This window comes from Strigops habroptila, chromosome 5 (assembly GCF_004027225.2).
Source record: "Strigops habroptila isolate Jane chromosome 5, bStrHab1.2.pri, whole genome shotgun sequence".
NCBI lineage: Eukaryota > Metazoa > Chordata > Aves > Psittaciformes > Psittacidae > Strigops > Strigops habroptila.
Genome location: NC_044281.2, coordinates 79,403,250 through 79,419,538, shown reverse-complemented (window position 1 = coordinate 79,419,538; position 16,289 = coordinate 79,403,250). Strand labels below are relative to the sequence as shown.

The following is a 16,289-nucleotide window of genomic DNA, read 5'->3' as shown; positions in this document are numbered from 1 at the left end:
GCTTGACTCTTCTGGTAACTAGAAATCTATTTCCATTCCACTTAAATTCCCTGGCACACCCGGTGCCATTAGTGCTGTCCCGGCAGTGGACATCTCATTTATGGAAATTCAGAGTGTTCCTTCCTTCCTTCTCCAAACACAATGCTGTGTCATTGCAGAAGTGCTCGCTGCAGTCAGTCCCTCCCTAAAAAACACTGAATTGCTTTAGTTCTTCATTGTGAATCTCTAATTTTATTTCCTCCTAATGCTATGTACAGTTTCTATAGTTCTGGAGGTCACTGGAGCTTTGTAAGTGCAGCCAAAAGTGTTTTAAATAGTCATTGTGCAGCGTAGTGATGCCATCAATCTCTCTTGCCGTTATTATATCTCAAAAGTTGGATTTGATATCCATTTTCATATTTAAAGCGAAACTGCTGGCAAGCCTCCATATCCTGTAAGGCACAGAGAGTGCTAACTTGTTGCTAAAGGCTTATAGGAGTGCAGTGGTATTAGCTATCAGTTTGGGATATTTTTCAACAAATCAAGAACTGGTGGCAGCCAAGTGCTTTCTGAAGAGGGTCTTTTCTCTTTAACTGGTCTTACTTTATTCTTTCATTTCCAAGCCTGTCTATAGTCTAACTCTAATAATGGTTAGGTCTTTTTAATTGGAGGTTCGTAAACTTCAATTGCTAGCTTGCCCAGAAATGCTTTGCTTTTTGGCTTATAGATATATATATATGTATATGAAGAAATAAATAGGGAAGAAGAAACCTAGAAAATAATAGTGGAATGTAAGTCTGTGGCATATTGAATTAATTTCCTGTTCCACTTCTGCACCAGCTAACCAGACAAATAACCAATTTGTTAAGGGCTCTGCTACTTCCTTCAATCACTTGCTCACAATACACTTTTTACATTTTATTTCCTGGTTTTTCCATTTGAATTCCTTGCATCCCCTGCAGCTCTCTGTTTCGGTGCCAACAGCAACATACCCACTGAGTAAGGGCAGGGTGGGATCCTTCACCTCCCAGCAACCCCGTCCACCCTCTGTGACACGGCTTTTCCACTAGGTCCCTGACTGCAAGGACACCAAGCTCTGTGATTAACATCCCTTTGTGTTCCCCTTACCGAGTCATGGGGACCCAAACCGAGCACCCCACTGGTGCCACCTCCTTATCGCTTGTTCTTGCCTTACTGGTTGCAGGAGGAATTATGGCTGTTTCAAGCAAGTTCCCAGTTTACTGAGCTGTTTCTGAGAGCACTGAAACAGGAATATCACCACGGTAGTGGTCTGTATTGGGCAGAGGATTAAGTGCTCACAACAAACAGATCTTTTATTGTTTTCCTTGCCTGTCACACAATGGATTCTGTTGGAGCCTCATACAGCACTGGGTAAAGAAGTGCAATGTGGCTTTTTGATCTGTTCGGTGTATTTTGTGGGTTTCTATTTGTATTAAGGAAATTGATGCTGGACTCTCTGCCAGGGATGTCTTTGCAGAGAAATTGAAGCAACAGGGATTAAAAAACCAAACACCACTCTGCATTTCTGGGTAAACTGCCCGAACTGCCAAATGGTTCCTTGCAGATACACAATCCTATAGGAAAATCTGTAAGAAAAATATAGATGTGTAATTGGAGACTTCTGGAGTAGAAGTTGAAGAGGGCTTTCAGTGTACTCTGATGAATAGGAGAGGAAGTACATCAATTCAATTGCAGCATTGTGTAGAGCATAATAAATATTTTATTACCACAGACTATCATTTAGTTACTACACAGCATGGGGCAGATTCTGCTCCCGATGGTGTCGGCCCATTTGCAACCCTGTGAATATCACACGAGTTCATTTCTGCAGCCGAGGACAGGGTTTGGGTCAGATACTGCAAAGTTTGTGCATAAAATACCTGAGATTCACATAAGAAAACTCTTCAGACTGGCACTGTACAGTGTGTGTTGTTATGAATCTAATGGTATTTCTGGTTTGGCCATGAAAATAGTTTGGCCTAAGGCTGGAATTTAATAAATAGGATGAATTAGACTATTTCAATGCGGATGATACAGCATTATATTTATTTGGAAATACAGTGCAGCTATCCAAATGAGAGGGGTGGATGGTGAATGCTGTTTTTGTAGGGTCTGCTGAGTAGAAGCAGTTGGTTAAAGGATCTTTGGTCTCTTAAAAAGATCTTCAAGAATCAAGACATGCTTATGTTCCTGTTGGAAACAAAATTCAAGCAAATTCCCACAAAAGGTCAGGGAGGATGGATAGCGGGAACCAACAAAGTGTGGATGGGGTGGCATTCAGCTGGAGCAGTTTAATAGCAGATTTTGTGGGGGGAAAAGAATAACTTTGTCAACCATTCGAGTTTCTTTTTTGCATTCAATGTGATGTGAGGAAGCCAGAAAGCCACTGGGAAACTGGGGAGGGAACACGTGTGGAAACCAGCAGCAGAAATCTCATCGCTTTCTTGGGTGACATGGTTTAGTGTGAGACGTCCCTGGCCATGGCAGGGGGTTGGAACTGGATGACCTTAAGGTCCTTTCCAACCCAAACCATTCTATGATTCTATGATTTTTCTGGTATGCATTTGTGAGCTTTCTGACCAGCTACGATGGTAACTTTTGCTTTCTGGTTTTCCTGCTGTAATACAGTAATAGTTTCAGATATGTCATGCTGCAGGGAGATGCCAATATCAAACCAAGAATTAAATAAATGGCTTTGATTGGAATTGAAAAGAAAGTGTCCCCTGCTTTAAGCTAAGTTTTAATTTAACCTAATTACACAATAATGTAATCGGTGTTTAGTTAATCCTGATCAGTAAAAAGTCAGAAGCGAGGGAAGAGGCATGTCCTCACCCAGACTCATGGTGAGAGCTTTGAGGGTTGGGTTGGCAACGAGATGTAAAATTCCTTGCTTTGCAGGTTTATGTGCTGGTGACTCTTCACGTACCTTCACGTGCTCTTCCCTCTGGGACTTTTTCAGAGCTGTGTTTAATACAGAGCCACTAGGACCCCTGTGAGTTATGGGATAATAATTCCGTGTCAGATATTGTGAGAATGAAGCTTATTTTACAAGAATTCCCTTTGATGGAAGTAGGGCCCCTAATTCAAACTCAAGTGCATTTTAAGAGACATACACATGCACACAATAAAATCCAGGAAGAACAATTTGCATAGAAAAGCCAGGAAACAGCTGGGTTTAGAGAGAGCTGAGATTTTAGGGGTTGGTTTCGGGGGGGGAATAGGGGTAAAATCAAGCAAAAGTATTTTAAATCCAGTCTGGTTTTGTGAATTTTGCTTAATATTGCGTATAAATACACATCTGTGTGCTGGCTCCTGAGACTAGGTAATTTCACCTAACGCTGATACTGAGGTGGTTGTTCTTTGTTATTACCAGCTAACGCTAATGGTAAGAGACACTTACTTGTCTGGGTCAAATATGTATGTATTTGCTCTTGCTTTAAATTCTTTCCCATAGATACCATTCAGCACAATCAATGCCAACAAAATTATTTTGAAAGCAGATTAGATTAAAAATCTCATCCCTTACTGAGCTTCCCATTGGCATATGAGATGATCCTTAGAGAATAAAGATTTGTGTCCGTGACAGAAATGCTCACATGAGATTGCTCAGCCTCTTGCTGGCTATTTCTTTCTTTAAATATTTGATGGAAGTGCCTTTCCAGGCTAAATTCAGACAGTGGAGATACTTCTGGGTACTTCTAGAGGTTGATGACTAAAGCCAGAGCAGGAAAAAAGTATTCAAGAAGCATTTTGCTGTACAATGTGTTTGCAACTGGATTTATTCCAGAGGGTGTTACTTGTGATTTTGGGCTTTCCTAGAAAGAGGTCAGGGCCATTCCTGTTGGGAAGGTGTATCTGTGTGTGTTGATCTGTTTCTAAACCCCATCTGGCTGGAGTCCGTGGTGGGAGTATCTCAGGTTTGGGTCTGTCAGGTTTGTGTAGTAGTGTGGTACCACCCAGTGATAGTTTAAGCCTGATTGTTGCCCTCACAGAGCCAGGAGGATGATTTCCAGCAACATGGTTTGAGGGGGACAAGAGGATGGCACAGGCAGCCCTGGATCAGAGCAGTGGGGCTTGTGCCCTGTGCCGCTCCCCAAAACCTTTAGAGGCATGAGTGTGGGTGCACATGCACACACACACATGTTGATGAAACTAATAAAGCTAATGGGTTCAGCTCATGGTACTTATAAGTGAGTCCTTTCTTCCCTGGATTTTGATTTTGAGCAGTCTCTGTGCAGTGATGGAGCCAGTTCTGGTCAGGCACAGTGGGTATCTGCAAGATTTGGACCTCAAAGTCATCCAGGCAAGATCCTACCTTGTCTTTTCAGTGTTGTGTGAAAGCAGGTCATTGCAGGTTTCTGACTGGTAAATGTAAAGTCTCGGCCTCCCCCTGCTCTGCCTGTGACCAATCCATATTTTTACAGTCAAGGGTAAGTCCCAAGACTGGAAAACTGCTTGGCTGCCAGCACACTGTGGTTCCAGATGGTTTAGGATGATAATTTTGTAAAGCTATATTAGGGTCATTTGGTATCCTTGCCACTTTGTGTATCTATTGTAGCAAATAATTTAATGGAAAATAAGCGAAGCTGTGACTTTGGAAATCAAGTTTGGGAGCCTCCCATTGTTACTGCTTTTGTTGGGTTTATTTAAAACAGAAGTCACTCTTTTCATAGATTTATTGACCCAGCCTAGCTTAAAAGGGAAGGGGGACAGGATAAATAACAGTGATTTATTTCTTTAATGCATTTTAAATAAGTAGACCCCCAAGAACGAAGCAATGGTGCATAATTGCATTACACTGGTCACAAAACTTGGGCTGTTCCTGCTGCAGGCTCATTATTTAACACCTGGTGAGCATAAGTGAATGCACTGCTAGGGTAGGAAGCTGTGACTTACTCTGGTTTTGACAAAACCTATTCTCTGGTAGCAATTTCTCTCTCAGGTTCTGAGAGCTAGCAGTCGTTTCTGCCACATCTGGTAAAGCAGATTATCATAATGTTATCTTCCAATTCAGGTGCTGTGTAGAGGTTTCTTTGAGCATTGTGTGAAGGTTGGCTTCTGTTCTGCTGCCTTCTCCCAGTGGGAATGTGGGGAGCGGGAGGCTGGAGGAGGGGTTTCCCTAGCTCAGTTTGCCCATGAAGAGGTGCTGGGGTTCAGAGACCTTTTCCCCATCACTCACAGCCTGTTCTGTTTGCAGGGGTGTAAGTCATAGAATCATAGAATCACAGAATGGTTTGGTTTGGAAGGACCTTAAGATCATCCAGTTCCAACCCCCTGCCATGGGCAGGGATGCCTCGCACTGGACCGTGTTGCCCAAGGCTCTGTCCAACCTGGCCTTGAACACTGCCAGGGATGGGGCATTTATTACTTCTTTGGGCAATCTGTTCCAGTCCTGGACATCTGCACCCACATCTGCACGCTGCCTCTCCTCTATCCTTGTCCTCCCTCTCCTACACCCTTCATAGGAGAAGCTGCGTGGAGAGGCACGGAGCTCCTTTCCAGATTGCGATCTCCTAAATTAAAGCAAGTAAAATCGATTTGAATATTACATTTGCCTACAAGGAGCTCCTGCTAATTCCTATGTTTTTTACAATTGCGTTTTCCTGTTTTTGTTTAGTTTTTTTCTACATCTTTATCACTTCCCTGCTGCTGACTAAAGGACCTACACAACAGGGGAAAGTGTGACTAACTCGCTGCCTGCACAGGGGAAAGAGTGAGACTGCTTCTACACATGCTGGTGATAAATGCACAGAGTAAACAGAATGGAAAAGTGGAGAAAAACAGCTTTTTTTTTCCTACAATATCTTCTTTTTTATAGCTATGTTAGTCACTTCTGCCAGCGAGTATAGGTTCCATCATAAGATTTCTCACAGAGGAAGCAGTATCAGCTTAAAATTTGTGCTTCCCTCTGAAATTGTTTCTAAGATCTCTTCTAATAAGTTGTAAGAAAGGCTGAAAAATGGTTTTCCCCCTTTTTTGTATTTTTTTGGCGTCTTTGGTTTGACAGCAAGAATTTTTCTCTTTCTCCGTGTGTTCAGGTCCTGTGTCAGCTTGGCAGGTATTTCCTCTATGAGCTGAGAGGGAAAACATGTAATCAGTTGAGAAAGAGCAGGAGGATTCACACAGGTGCAGATCCCCAAACTGGTTTTAACTTTGGTTGAAATGGAGTCGAATCCAGGTGACAGCATCCTTTTAATTAAGTGATACAATGCCGTTGATTTAAAGCCTGCTGAAATCAATGGAAAGATGCCATGGACTGTAAAGGGCTCTGGAGCAGGTCCAGTCTCCTTTTGTGGTATAGAAATGATGCTTCAACAACTCAAGAGCCTGGGGAGGCTGAAGCAGAAGCCCAGTGAGTGACCTGCACACGTCTTGGGTCAGTGGCAGTGAAGAAATAGAGGTTTGAGCTCTCGGGTGCTAATGAACAGCCACATTTTGCCTTCACAAACTGTTATGGCAAAGCTGCTTTCATATTTTCCTCCGAGAATCGCAGCATGGCTTTTGGAAGGAAAGGGAAATCTATTTTACGTGTAAACATAGTATTGTGATGTTTGTTTAATGTCTTTGTTTACTTTGAAAGTTAGTTCCATACTAATGAATTTATAAAACCTACATGATACATAAAACTGTCACTGGTGCAAAATCTAGTAATAATTCAGGTGATGTATTTAAACCACTAGTGAGTTTGCTCTATCCTTAAGTTGATAAATTGTATAGTTTCATTTGGTCGGAATCAGCAATTTTATGTGGCAATTAATTTTAACAGCAATAGGGAGCCAAAGGACTACATTTTTATCCTTGGTTTTCTGCACTTGGATGGGAATATCAGAATGTTTAATGTTCAGGATGCAGACCTGGGAAGCAGTGTGTGCACAGAGGGAATGTCACTTTGCAGGTGTTACAGTCGCACTGCTCCAGCTCGCAATCCAACCTGCCAATTAAACCATTTTGGGAATTTCTTAACTTTTAACATATATGTCAGAAAGATGCAGGTGGCAAAAACATCTGTACCAGGATCTGTCTCGCTTTACCCTGCCTCTTCTGCATGAACTTGCTGGTTGCCTTTTTAATTGTGTAAGTCACCACCATCAGGGATGATGCCAGAATCATGAACTTGGAGCTAGACACAAAGAGATAGGCGTTGCTGAAGTGATTCCAGTTGTTTCGTAGAATCCCAGACTGGTTTGGGTTGAAGGGACCTTAAAGCTTATCCAGTTCCAACCCCTGCCACGGGCAGGGACACCTTCCACTAGAGCAGGTTGCTCCAAGTCCCTGTGTCCAACCTGGCCTTGAACACTGCCAGGGATGGGGCAGCCACAGCTTCTCTGGGAAAAGTCTGTGCCAGTGCCTCAGCACCCTCACAGGGAAGAACTTCTGCCTCAGAGCTCATCTCAATCTCCCCTCTGGCAGGTTAAAGCCATTCCCCTTGGCCTGTCCCTACAGGCCCTTGTCCAAAGCTCCTCTCCAGGTTTCCTGTAGCCCCTTTAGGCCCTGGAGCTGCTCTAAGGTCTCCCCTTCAGGAGCCTTCTCTTCTCCAGGCTGCCCCAGCCCAGCTCTCTCAGCCTGGCTCCAGAGCAGAGCTGCTCCAGCCCTCGCAGCATTTGTTTTCCCTTTTCTGGGGAAACCCTTCTCTGGTATCTCCTATACCCAGCCTAGAAAGGTCTCATTTGTAAATTGGCTGCAAGGCTTTAATTGTGTAGGACCTGATCTGGGAACCAAAACTGCCTTAATTCTAATCTTAGCTCCTGCTACCAGATTTCCGTAGTGGCAGCAGGTCATTTTACTTCCTAATTTATGTCTGTAACACTGACTGCATCCTCAGCAGCGTACAAAAAGCAACGTAGTTCCCCTAAAGCTAAAATTTGTCTTGTAGCAATACAAAGTACCAAAGGAGGTATTTTGAAGGGGATTTATTTATGATACTGTTAAATAACATCCACATTTTGGTTTTTTGCTGTTTGTGAAACCGGCTGAAGAGAGCTGAGCTGCAGGGTGGGTTTGGGCACTGCCAGGTAAAACCCCGTGGACATCAATGAACCTCATTGTTGAATGAGGGTTTTCTTAAGTCATCTTGTAGCAGCACAGATGTCTGTACAGTGATCCCAGAACCACACAGGATCTGTGGGAATGGTTCATATAGCTCCCAAGCCTTGATTTCAGGTCTTGCTCTCCTATCTATGAACTTGGAGCCCTCGCTGGTTCCATGAGCACCATCGGCTCATGTCTGTAGGTGGGTCTGTGTTTTGAACATCATTTGTGTTATGACTGTGTCAGTTCCCAAAGTGGAGTGATGGCCCCGAGATGAGGTTTGGGGAAGTTACGAACGAGGTCATGAGCATGACAGAGATTTCATTTTGTCCAATATTTATTCTGCTGTTTGGGGTTGCACGGAGCTATTGGTCTGTAAAATGAGGTCACAGCCAGGAAAGAAAGTTTGGGAGCTGCTGCTTTAGAGCTTGGGTTGAAATTAATTATTTGTATACCTTGGAGGCTTGCATTGGGTTTTAAACTAGACAGCTGGGTTAGAAAACCAGTCCAAATTCATTGAGAAACACATTGTGTGATGAACCTTGCACTTGAACCTTGCACTCCCTTGGTGCGCTACCAACCAGAAATTGGCTGCTCAAAATTGGCCGTGTAGTCACCCAGATATTTCATCATGTTATTTCAAACATCCCAGTGCCTCCAGATGCTCCAGGGCCACGGAAGGGTTCATTGTAGCCACAGTTGCAAAAGTTGGTCTGGTGTTGCTGTGTAGCTTGCATTATACCCATGGTTATATATATATATATTTAGGGGGCCTACAAGGATGCTGGAAAGGGACTCTTCATCAGGGACTGTAGTGATAGGACAAGGGGTAACAGGTTCAAACTGAAACAGGGGAAGTTCAGGTTGGATATAAGGAAGAAGTTCTTTACTGTGAGGGTGGTGAGGTGCTGGCACAGGGTGCCCAGAGAAGTGGTAAATGCTCCATCCCTGGCAGTGTTCAAGGCCAGGCTGGACAGAGCCTTGGGTGACATTGTCTAGTGTGAGGTGTCCCTGCCCAAGGCAGGGGGTTGGAACTGGATGGTCTTAAAGTCCTTTCCAACCCAAACCATTCTATGATTCTGTGATTCTGTATTTAGGCAGCAGAAAAATAGGACGTGGAAAGGAAGGCTGGCTTGGAGAAGAAAAAGCTTAACTAACATAGAATTTGATACGAAAAATGAAATACAGAAGGTGTCAGCTTTGTGGCTTCAGAGGAAAATAATCTATTAATTTTTCTAGAATTAAAATGCCTTTAAAATAATACCCTTTAAAAGCCCAGCACTCCTCAAACACCAATTCAAAATGCCAATAATTCTCCATTTGCAAAAAGAAAAATTCTAAAGCTAAATTACTGTGTTTTCATGCACAAAACCTGCAAACCAAAACTCTGATAAACCAGCAGAGCCGATAAACCAGCAGAGCCAGGTCCTTGTGTGTGCTGTTCAAGGAGAATTTCTCTATAGGGCCTCCTTTCCCCATAGCTCCCTCGCCACCCGTTGCCTCTGTTTTTGACCAGTAAGCTCTGATCTTCCCACCATCCTCCTTTCTACTCTGATTCCATATCACACACAGGATTATTTTCAAGGTGAGGTGTTTATATGCAGGCTGTTTTCATAAGAATGAGTCATTTATGTATTCTTTTGAGTCGTGAAGTGCTGACTTTGGACGTGTGTTTGTTTTTCTACTTGTTGCTTCCTTCTGAAAAAGCCCCGAACAAATATTTAAAGGTCTTTGGCTTCGGCTTGAATTGCTGATTAATTGTCAAATTGCTGTGCTTTGGGGATATTTTGGAGATATTTTTGGGATATTTTGGAGATATTTTGGGGATAGTGGGTGCAGCCCTTCCTTGTGCCCATCCATACCCAAGGGGTACCACAGGGGCAGCTGCTGGTTGCTCCTCCAGCTGCAAACTCAGCATTTGGTGGAGAAATGTCTCTTTGCCTAATTTTTAATGGTATGACTTGTGACTTTATTATTGCCTATTCTGAGTTCCAAGGAGGAAAGAAAAAAAAGCAGGAAAGAAAAGGAAGGTAGGGTTTGGGTATGCTTCCTGCATCTTGGGGAGCTGTGCTCTGTTAGCTGCTGATAAGGAGGTCTTTAAACCCACAGGTTTTAAAACCCAGTATATGGTTAAGCACTAGGGAGAATAGGTGCCTCTTCTGTCTCTACAGCAGCCACTCCCTGGCAAAGGCTGTGCCATTTTGGAGCTGTCCATACCAGTACTCCTTAGCTCCAGAGAAGAAACAACCCCCAGCTCGGGACTGACGCAGGAATTCTGAGCAGCTGCTGGACCACCAGACTCCTTCCCCTATGTGGAAGAGAGATATGAGGAAGTGCCAAGGACTCACAAGCAGCAGACGCAGCTCTCCAGTGTGACTTTGGCTTCCACAATCCTGTAGCTATCACTCCCAGTAGCCATGCAGGGCAGGACATCGCTGTGCTGGTACATATTAGATGACCAAAATGAAATGGAGGTTACATCAGAACATTTAGATGGGATTTTCTCCATTCACCTTGCTGGAAATAGTGAAGCAATGTAAGAAATTGCTGTTCATCCTTTTAAATATAGTGGAGGTATGGATTCCCAGACAGGTCCCAGATACCTGTAGAGATCTGGATTTACTTGTCCTATTAGGCCATATATCTTTGTGTGAGTACACAATTCTGCTGGTCAGACTTTGATTAAAACCACTTCATCTCCGAATCATCAGTCTGCAAAGCATATCTTGATTAGGGAAGACTTATGACCATCCTGTGCTCTGTCAGATGCGCCTTCCTTTGTGGTCCCCAGGAAGGAAAGTGTTCCTGGCTAAGTGTCCACTCAGGGAATGATCTGTGGCTCTATCTGATGCTGCATGCAGAGCCAGGGTGGACACCTGCTGGTACAAGGCATTCTGAAACCCTGTGTATGGCCTTGCTGGAAGCAAACCCCTTCAGCACCGTAGCACCCTTCAACCACCATAGCTGGCTGTGGGGATGAAGACTGGCCGCTCCAGAGATGGCTTATCCTATCACAGGCTCCATCCTATCACAGCCTGCAAGACACGATGGCATGAGTGGTGGCCATCTCTGTACTTAGTTCTCTGCTCTGAAAGGCTGAAGCTTCCTTATTGCTCCCTCTCTTCCCCTCATTCCCCACTTTCACAGGCTATTCTTGCATTTTAGGGAACTGAGGAAACCATCCATCTCCCAGGTTCCTTGGGTGGCACTAGGAGAAGATCATGTGTGCAGGTGTTTATGTTCAGAAATCACAGAGCTCCACAATGCAGTAGGTCCACATTCACAATGATATTTTATAAACCCCAGCCCGTGAGCCCATTCTTCCCTGCTAGCACTTAAGATGGTGTCTCTGAGTGTTGGCAGACACAGCACGGACTCTGCTGCAGGCTGCCCCAAAGCAGTGATTGTATTTGCCTGCTCCTTAGCAACTTTGTGTGAGGGTTCAACTTACAAAGGACTCAGAAAAAAACCCGTTCTCCATCTGGTTTTCCAACCCCAGATGCGACCACCCCAAAGAGGGATCTAATTCTTCTGTATTTAGACTTGAAAACTTCTCACCAGTTGGTGGTGCGGGAAATCCTTAGGAGCAATAAGATCCACATGCTGGCCTAATTGCACATGGAACTAGACTGCTGCTCCTGCTCCAGTGTGTTTGCAATGCTGCTGTCAAAGGCATATTGTTAGGCTGGGGGAAAACCCACAAATCTTAATTTGGGTAATAATTTCATGTGGTCCAGTAATTAGCTGTTCACGATAGGGGCCCCTTCGTGTCTGGTGTGGGGTGTTGTGTGGTGTGAGGAGAAGGCAGGCAGGACTCGCAGTCTATAACTAAAGTTTGTGGAAAGGGACCGTATCTCAACCTGCTTTTCAGTACAGTTGTTTTAGTCAACATCAGATCATAGAATCATAGAATGGTTTGGGTTGGAAGGAACCTTAAAGCTCATCCAGTTCCACCCCCCTGCCACAGGCAGGATGATCCAAGAGTGTTCTTGGTTTAATGTGTTATTCTTAATTAAGACAAAAAAAGCTGCTGCTTTCCACCTCTGCAGACTGAATCAGGTGAGCAGGGTGCGTGGTAGGGAAGAAGAGGCAGAGCCCAAACCATGTTGTTATGGAGCAACAGGAAAATGCCACACAGCCTCGATGGAAAGCTGCAGGGTAAAATCTCCTCCCTCCTCTCTTCTGCAGAAGGCACCATCCTGTAGTTCCTTGGTTGTAAACCTTGTTGATGTAGGACTTGGGATCAGAGCTTTATCATTTTAAGCTTGTCCTTAAGCGTTGGTGGCTCATCCTGCCCAGCTAACACTGCGTAAAGAGCCAGCAAGGGAAAGTTTGACACCCTTTTCCTATGCACTCAAAACTTCAGGCTGAGTTTTAACGAGCGGGGATCAGCCTTAACTAATTCCCTGTGTTTATTCACGCTGGCGGTTGTTTTCTGTCCTGGTTTCCTGTGGGATCCCGGCACTGCTCACAGGAAGCACAGCCAGGCCCGCTGCCATCGTCCCCCTCGTCCCCGCTGGTGGTGGGCAGCGTGGAGGTGAGCCTGGCCATCCACAAGGAAAACTAAAAACACATCAAAAGGCACAAGCCCTTGGGACCCACGTTTTGTCAACAAACGAAGCAGGAGCTATTTTAAGCTGCTCTGTACCTAGAGCTTCCTGTTTTTCAGAAGAAACCTCTTGTTTTTTCACTTTTATGTTGATGGATTTATTTTAACGGCTTGTTCCTGAGACGCGAAGGGTTATTATTTTGTCCCTCCCCTGAAGTGTTGTGAGGTGGTGGCTGGTGAGGAGGGATGGAGATGACCACCCTCGTCCCTCTCCCAAAGGTCACTTGGGGGGTTTTTGCATGCACCAAGGGGCCTCGGAGGTGGGACATCCACCATGGGGTTTTGGGTGGTTGGTGAATGCTGCTAAGCTAAGCCATGTGTGGTTCTCTTTCGAGGAGCGGTGGCCTAACCAATAAGGACAAAGTAAATAGCATTCATTTCCTGCTGACCTTTTAACACCAACAGATGTTTTCTCTAACAAGTACCGTAGGCCACTTCAGTCCCTGACCTCACCAAGTGAGCTGCTGCTGCTGTTTTCATACTCGGCAGCCTATAAAACTGCTTATTTTAACCTGGTTTGCTGAGACCTGCCTGCAGAAGTGGGTCTCCTGCCTTGGTCAGGACCTGTGTGCCTTTAGTGCTTCTCTCTTTCTTTTCTCTGGATGGACTAACTGCTTCCTCTTCATTTTTGTCCTCTGTGGAGGATGGCAGATGTTTCCTCTGATGGGCTCTATCAGGCAGCCCGCGGGAAATGGGTTTCCCTTTATAACATTTTCCCTAGCAGTCCTTGCACAGGTTGGACTTGCAACCGCACAGCTGGAGCAGTAAGTCCATCGCCCTCATACCTGTTTGTGGTGGTGGAGCAGAATGAAAGGGCTCTTGGAGTCACCTCCAAGCTCCAAAAGTAAAAGGTTGGCAGTGCCGGAGCTGAGGCTTTCATCGGTGTTGCTTCCCTTCAGCCTTAAGCTGCTGGAGCCACCCTGGCATGTGCTGGTGCCTCCTTCTCTGCTGCCACATGGGTCCTGGTCCTGCCCAAGGGACCAGAGATCTCAGCTCCATCGCAGGCTGCTCTGCTTGGAGATCACCTGGGTGTTGCTTTCTTGCCATGTGCTCTTCCATGCTGCATCTCTGGATCTGCTGCTGCAGATGGTGCTGGGTCTGTGCAGGGAATCAAAGCAGTTTGGGAAACAAATGCGGTGGGAATGAGCAGTAAAGCTTCCTCATTCCTGCTGCTTTTTCATTCACTTTGGGCCAAGGGATATGCAAGTCTGAGCATGACTTGTGTGTCCAAGAACATCAGAGATGCCTAGTTCATCCAGGAGACAGCTAAAGGAAGTTTCTCTGCTACCTCTCTTGGCCAGAGCCTGCTGTCTTCTGCCAGTCTTGCATGGAGACCACAAGAGCAAGCTCTGCAGAGAGGTAATGGAGAAGAGGAACATGGAATCAGGCTGGTGTGCATGCCATCAGTGCACACCATGAACATTTGAGACCTTTGCCTGCTACAGAGCCTTTTTCCAGAGCTGGCATTGCAGTAGGGTCTCACCTGATGCCATTGGGCAGGGTGAGGTGTCTCCATGTCTGGGATGAAAAAACCACAACTGTGGTGCTTGTGGGCCAGTTTCTTTGCTATGGTGTGTGGTGCACGGCTTGTGTTCCTGGGTAAGTGGCGTTCAGTTCAGAGAGCAAATCCTTTGGTCTTCTTTTGGTTTCAGATAGGTGACATTGGAGATATGAATAAATACCAGTATGAATTCAGTTGTTGAGTTATGCCATCCAGAAACAGATATATGTTAATTTAAAGTTCATGGAATTACCTCTATAGACTTCTTTTTAATACCATGCTGGACACAGGTTGATCGAGATTCCCAAGTTGCTACTTGTTGGATTTTTAGCCTTTCCTTAAAGAGATAGTTTGTTTTGCATTTGTTCTTTTAGTTCTCTCTATACTTATTTAGTGGAGAATGATCAGAAGTTTTACTTCGTGAGTTGTGATTTCTATCCAAGAGCACTGGGTCTGTGCAGGACAAATAAGGGATAAAAAGCTCTTTCTGTGGGTCAGGTTACCCTCCTTTTCCTGTTCAATTAAAAAGAGAAGTATGCAAAACCTTAAAAATTCCGGAGTATTACCCAAACATTACCATTTTTATAGTTTCAAGTTTAGAGAAAATGACTCACAGGCATTTTTAATAAAGGACTGCTCAAAATAGAGTGGAGTGTGATTCACATTAACGAATCAAGACACAAGAGAGGCAACAAAGAATCCTTCAACCTGGTACTCGCTCTTCCCCATGAGTACATTGTGAAGTGGATGCCTGAGATTTCCCCTCTTCCTGTGGTGCCTGGCAGCGGGGGAGCAGTGATGGATGTTGCTGAGGGGTCACACCTCTGCTTCTGGAGCAGTTGAGGTAGGTGGGAGAGGAGCATGGTGTGACCAGCCCCTGCTTTGGTGGTGCATGTCCTCTGTCAGCCCCTGCTCAGTCCATCTTCCCAAGCAGGTTGGTTGTACAAAGTGATTGCATCCCAAACATCCCTGTCTGAGGACTAGGAATACTGCCCATCTCGTATGTTGTTTTTTATTGATTGGTGTAATTAGACAATGCCCAATTGTTGTAGACAACCACGAAGATCAAACCTTTCCACAGCCTGAAGTGGAAAGAAGCCTGAAGTTATGTACCTTTTTCAAACACACCTGGATTTTCCTAACCAGCACTCAGAGCTGAGCGTGTGTCCAGCACCTCACTGGGCTATTCTGAATTTTAAGGGCAGTTTGGCAAGCGAGATGTCCTATGAAGACAGACTGACAGCTGGGTTTGTTCAGCCTGGAGAAGAGAAGGCTCCAAGGAGACCTTAGAGCAGCTTCCAGTGCCTAAAGGGGCTGACAAGAAACCTGGAGAGGGGCTTTGGACAAGGGCCTGTAGGGACAGGCCAAGGGGAATGGCTTTAACCTGCCAGAGGGGAGATTGAGATGAGCTCTGAGGCAGAATTTCTTCCCCGTGAGGGTGTGAGGCGCTGGCACAGGGTGCCCAGAGAAGCTGTGGCTGCCCCATCCCTGGCAGTGTTCAAGGCCAGGTTGGACACAGGGGCTTGGAGCAACCTGCTCTAGTGGAAAGTGTCCCTGCCCATGGCAGGGGGTTGGAGCTGGATGAGCTTTAAGGTCCCTTCCAACCCAAACCATTCCAGGATTCTGTGTCGCATCTACAGCAGTGTTGCTGTCTGTAGGGAATTGGAGCAAGGAGCCAGTCTCTTTAGCTCTACCTGAAAGCAAGGAGCATTCACAAAGCACGGTTGTAACACAACCCTTGTGAGAAGAATTGTTTAACAAATAGCCACATAATCTAGTTTGCCTTTTCCACGCTGTTTTGGTTTGCCCTGTGCTGGCAGTCAGCCTTTCCCAGGTTTAACCTTGCACAGATTTTATCTTGTGAGTCCGCAGGGATGGCTGCTGATTGTGGAAAACATCACTGACTTACCAAGTGGATTACTGGGCAAAATCAATTTTACTTGGTACATTAATAAGCTGAAAAGCAATATAATAGTGTCTGCTTTGCTTCCACACCAGCGAGGGGGAAGTGCCCCAACATGTGTTGGAGACCCTACATGAATCTGAGAGGCAGCTGAGTGTTTTGGACCATATTCATCACCAGCTAATCCTGATGGCATCGTCTTGGCTGACTGAACAAGGCCTGCAGAAATGCCTTAGGTAGACATGCTG

General features: G+C 45.2%; 1 protein-coding gene across 3 annotated transcripts in view; it reads left to right on the top strand.

The window, feature by feature from the left end:
• CTBP2 (C-terminal binding protein 2) overlaps positions 1–16,289 on the top strand; it is a 142,518-nt gene that overhangs the window by 50,563 nt on the left and 75,666 nt on the right. The window lies entirely within an intron of this gene.